Source organism: Nuphar pumila, chromosome 5, assembly GCF_984573655.1.
Source record: "Nuphar pumila chromosome 5, dmNupPumi1.hap1.1, whole genome shotgun sequence".
NCBI classification, from domain to species: Eukaryota; Viridiplantae; Streptophyta; class Magnoliopsida; order Nymphaeales; family Nymphaeaceae; genus Nuphar; species Nuphar pumila.
In genome coordinates, this window is record NC_143253.1 from 59,468,233 (window position 1) to 59,474,391 (window position 6,159).

The window sequence follows — 6,159 nt, forward strand, 5'->3', positions numbered from 1 at the left end:
GTACCCTTTTGCCACCATTCTCGCTATGAAACGACGGTTCGAGAAAAGGACAAAAATATCTTCCATCTAGAAAAGTGAAATGCCGGTTCGAGAAAAGAACAAAAATGTCCTCCTTCCAAAAAGTCGAGGATGATGTTAACTCTTCAAAGTCCAAACATTTCGTTTTTGCCCTAAGCAGTAAACTTTTGCACCATCTGCTGTAACAGGAGTTTCCTTTGATGACGCACCATTTGTCGTCATCTGCTGCCACCAAAGCACCCTTTGTCATCATCTGCTATCGTCGGAGCACCCTTTGCCATCATTTGTTGCCGTCGGAGCAACCTTTTTTGTCGTCTGCTACCATCGAAACACTCTTTGTTGTCGTCTGCTACCGTTGAAACACTCTTTGTTGTCGTTTGCTGTCGTCGGAGCATCCTTTGTCGTCATCTGTGCATTGGCAGCATCGTTGACACCATCAACTGCCTCTACCTTCTGGGTGTTTCTCCTCCACTATCGGATTACCAAAACGTGTATCATTTCGGTGAGTTTCGTGTAAGGTTTCGTTATGCAAATAAATCAATTTATAAATCTGAATGCTAAATCTTACAACTGATTATACTATTCATGCTAAATAAAAACTATTTTCATACTGAAACAAATCAATTCGTACATATCCACCTTCTGGGCGTCGAAAAACAGTTAGCACGATTTGTTCTTATGAAGCAACAATGATTTATACGTTTGAAGCAGTAACGATTTAATGAAATTACCATAATTTATACTTAAGTTTGATAAATCATACATCAATGTTTACGTATGAAGCCCAAACGTTATAATGATATGTACTTATGAAGGTTGTGATTTCTACAACGATTTGTAAGTTTGAAGCAGCAACGATTTATATATTTAAAGCAGTAGCGATTTATACTTAAGTTTGCTAAATCTTACAACGATGTTTACTTATGAAGCCAAATATTGCGACGATTTGTAATGTTGGTGTTTGTTTAATGAATGAGATAATTTGTATTATTATATACTTGGGAAGCCGGTTATAACATATAATGATGTGGTTAAATTTATGTGTTGTGCAGGTTAACAATGTCTAAAGTTCGTTAGACAAGAAATCTCCTGTCGTTCGATGGGATAACTATTGCAGAAGTTATTCGTCAGTCCCATCTATATGAGATTTATGAAAGGTACCAAAATATAATGAAGATTGAGAATGATAAAGACAGGGACAAAGCATTGAAATTGTATAATGCAGAGCTTTATCTATCAGATAATGAGGTTGAAGAGCAAAGGAAGCATGAAGAAGAACTAAAGATAAAGAAGAAGAAGGGTGATGAAAAGAAGGAAAAGCAAAAGAAGGAGGAGGAGGAGAATGAAAATCAAAGGAAGAAAAGGCAAATGAAGAAGGAGGAGGAGGAGGAGGAGGAGAAAGGCAAAGAAAGAAGGAGGAGGAGGAGGAAGAGAAGAAAAGGCAATTGAAGAAGAAGAAGGAGGATGAAGAGAAGGAAAAGCAAATGATGAAGATGGAAGAGGAAAGGCAAAGGAAGAAGCATCAGGATGAGAAAGAGAAGGAAAGGCAAAGGAAGAAGAAGGAGAAGGAGGACAAAGAAGAGAAGGAAAGGCAAAGGAAGGAGAAGGAGGACGAGGAAGGGAAAGAAGGGGAAAAAAAATTTGGAGGAAAAGAAGGAAAGGGAAAGAAAAAAGCACGAGGAAGAGAAGGAAAGGGAAAGGAAAAAGCAGGAGGTGGAAGAGAAGGAAAGGGAAAGGAATGAAGAAATTGAAAAGCAGAGGAGGGAGGCAAAGGAGCCAAGGAAGGAAGAAGAAAGGTAGAGAATGGAGGGAGGGGATGAAGAGGAGAAAACTGTGACCAAGATAAACGTGCCTAAACCCACACTTACTTCTCTTCCCTTATTTTATTATATGTTATTCAAATTCATGCTCCACCCTTCCCAGTAAATACTCATTACCCTCAAACCAAAAGTATGTCCCTCCCATACATTTTTCACAAGGAGTCACTTCCCATTCTAAAGGATCAAGTTTTTTTTTATGAGAAGTGTCCATTCTTCAATGGACCTAGTTACCTTAGAGGTTTATGCCTCTTAAGGGTGTAAGCATTATCTCTTTTTAACTTGTTTGTATAAAGGTAAGTGAAGTTTAGCCATAGCAGTTATGTTGTACTCTGATCTCTTTGAATAGTAATTTTTTTTTGCTTTCCATTTTATATTTTTTTTCTTGCTGGTCGGTTGATCGAGTCTTGGGTTAGTGCATATAGCTGCACTAATTGAGAAGTGGTTTGTATAGATAAATGAAAACTTGTCTTTCTCCATAGGCCTTGACAGGCTCAACTTGTCTAAAATGCAGAAGGCTCAAGCGCAAGCAATGTGCTCAGACCAAACTCTATCAAGCTCGAGTAAGTTTTTGCTACCTTTGGAAGCGCAGGATTCAAACACCTTGTCATGAATGAATGCCCAACACCCTATCCATTAGAGTTGGTTCTTTTTGTCGACTTTGCAGTCAATGTCACCCATATACAAATAAAATGAGCATAATGGGATTTACCATGGTTAATCATTCCCGGTTATATGATCAAACTCAGCTTGTTTATATTGTCAAACCTAGGCTTGGTGCTCATGCTCGACTCATCTGCCTTTCTCGAACAACCTTGAGCAGGTCTTAAACAAGTTGATTGATCTTTGTGCAATCCTACTGTTAGCAGCCCTGCCCAAGACATTCATGTTATATTATTTAGTGTTTTGTAAATTGGTTTTGGATATCCATGTAAGATAAATGGGTTTGTCGATCCATGTGTGTGTATGGGGAATAAGGGTTAGGATAATAGATAATTTAGGTCATTTCAAATAATAGGGTTAATAGAGGCATTAGAAAGGTGAAGCAAGGGAAATTCAGAGATGAATTCAAATTAACATGCTTTATGGGGGGCATTTTTGTCCTCCACCGGGTTTCATGCCCATTTAAGGAAAAAATGGGAATTGAGGAGAGAGGATCTCTCCTGGATAGGAATGGTCAGCCTGGGCCTCCCATTTGAACATTTGAATTTGTCTTTTTTTTCTATAAAAGGAGCATGTAATCTTGCATTTGATTACAATCTGAATAGGAATTATCTTCTGAGAGGTTCCTTTACCTTTCTTGGCCTAATTTTATAGTAGAATAAGTTTCCTTCCTTGGAACAAAAAGACTAGAGTTATTCAGAAAGAATCCCCTAAACCACCAACTTTCCATGCCACCTAGTTTCCTATCTCTCTTAACCTCTCTGTTCATGCATCTCTCTCTCTCTCTCACCCTCTCATGTTTCTACCTTCTCACTCTCTCTCTCCTTTCCCCCTCTCATGCCCTTGCCTTTCTCATTAGCCTCACACAACCCTCGCATCCTCTCTCCACCCAACACCTTCCCCTTGCACATCCCTAGTGTCACCACCCCCATCCTGGCGTCCTTCCTTGGTCGACTTTTTTATCAAACATACTTTGATCGTAGTGTAGCAAACTACCTCTGGTAGATAACGTTTGGTATCAGAGCAAGTCCATCGTAGGACCCCAAAGACATTTTCTCAATCAAAAGGACCTTCTGCAACAAGGGTCCAAGCCCTTTATGGCTTCACACATCAGATCAAACCATAGTCAACAATGATCTTTATCAACCGCAGTGATCTGCTCCCCCAAATCCCTTCTCTAATCATTCTAAAGGTAAGGTATGCATCTTTGACCTCTTTAGAACATATGATCCCATATCCTCACATGAGAAAAGGTGATTTGTCCTTGGACACAACTTCGGTGATAGGAAGCGTTCAAGGGTACCAATCTAATTCTGATATGACACTTCACGATATCTGGTTCATCATGATCTGGAGTGATCTAGTCATCATTTACAACTTTGAAATCAAATTCTATATTTTTGGCACTTCTAAATCAAACATGTAATCATTCAAATCTGACCTCTGGTGACCCTGATCGGACCTTAAAAAGTCAGGCCAAGTTTTTGCTTAGTCTTAGGAAGGATTGGCACAGACCTGCATCCAAGTACGGTTTTAAAAAATTCATTCCTATAGTTTGACAGTCCTAAAACATCTCAAAATTTTTACCCTAGTTAGTCCTACCCATTCTAAACTGAACCCACTTTACGGATAAAAAAAATCAGATCCCTATTTATAGATATTGTCTTTTTATTGAACCCTATCAGATCCAACGTCTGAATCCTAAACCGTTAGCATCTTTTAACTTTAAAAAATCTCCTAGACTGATCCTATAACAATAAATCCTGAAATTTTTACCCTAAGAAACCACATATGTTAACTTTAAAACCCTTTTTACAAGTACAAAAATTCATTCAGATCACTGAGATCTGGTCCGATCTTTGAACCCTATCTGAACTCAGAAACCAAACTGAATTTCTAACGGCCTGACCCAACCTAGAAATAAATTAATTTTGACCATACAAAAACCTTAAAAAATCTTGATTTTTTTTATATCTGATACCTTTGACCAGAAGTCTAAAGTGAGAACCAGCCTTAAACCCAATCCTACCCCTCTACACCACCCAGACTGGCAATAATTTGTCCTATAGGTAGACAACACTTGAATTGGAGTCATGGTGATTCATAGAGCCCAAGAGATCGTAGACTCGCTATGGACTGAGATTAATGATAAAATCGAGGAACTGGTTGCAATAATGTGCAAGTTTCTTAAATCACCAAGGGAATGAAACATTCAGGGTGTCCAGCCAACGCAAACCCGATTTTCCTGACCAACAGTCTAGTCATGCTAATGGGGGGAACCACATAAAGCAACCCCGTCTCAAATTTTCCACCTTCACTAACAAGGATCCAACTAGCTAGATCTTCAAGGTTGAGCATTATTTTTGTGTAATGTAGACCCCAAAAGTAAAAAAATTCTCCATCACCTCCATTCATCTTGAGAAAGATGTGTGTTGGTATCACTTGTTCAAAAACAACCTTGCTGTACCAATGTGGAAAGCTTTTACACATGCATCAATACTTTAATTTGGTCCTTCTAGGTACCTGAATCACAATATAAGGTTGTCCAAATTGAGACAAGTCAGCAGTGTAATGGAGTACTAGGTCGAGTTCGAAAGGCTCATCAATTTAGTGACCGATTGGTCTCAAAAAACTCCCATTCAAACTTTCATCGTAGGCCTTCGTTACGAGCTCCAGATCGAGCTGTAGGACCGCCTCCCTAGTAGCATCATTCAATGCTTCCAACATGCTCACTTAGCAAAGGAGAAGTTGTAGAAGCAAGGGTCCAAAAGGATTCAAATTGGATTCAGATTTGGATCCGAACAAAACCAAACTTGTCCTCCTTCCAAGAGTGTATCAAGTGGATCCAGTACAATAACTGACACTAGCAGGTCAAAGCCTACTTCAAAGCCTTCTTTTAATTTTGTAAATATAAAATTAAAAAAATTGTCTTCTAATGCCATGGTTGAAAAATGAAAAAAAGGTTGTGCTACTATTGTGATGAAGTTTAGCGTACTGAACATGTACGTAAAACCATGCTTTTGTATCTTATAAATATTGAAAATAGTGATCGTGAGGAATGAGAGGAAGCGACATTTTATGGATGATGATTGGTGTAAGTTTTATGAAATGAATTTTTGAAAAGATATTTTTGATAAAAAAAATGGTTTGTGAAAGCCAGACACCAAATAATAAAAACTAGACCATACTAGGGTGAGATCCGGGTCGAACTCAAGGAACGAGAGAAAACATTGTATTCTACAGAATGACAAGCTTTATTGCCTTTAAAATAAAAATAACTAACTATTGCAATGTGTTACTCTCTTGCAGATGGCTCAAAAAGAATAATAAATGGTTTTATTACAAACCCAAATTAAAAATAAATAAATGACCCTAATTTAAAAGAAAAGAAAAAGGGTCTTGAGTTGCTTGAGCTTTAGTCCCTTTGATCTTCACTGCTTCCCTTTTGAATGCGTCAGTTGAACCAACAAGCTTATAAGAGCTACTAATATTTGATCTATAGGCTCATTTACTCTTTGCTCACTTGATAAGGGTTCTCTGAGGGGCTTTTTAGGGACTTCAAAGGGCTCTTTAGGGACACTTTTGAGGGCCTACCGCATGTCCAACCACTTCTCTGCAAAACAAAAACACAAAATGAGTAGAACCAAACAAAGAAACAATA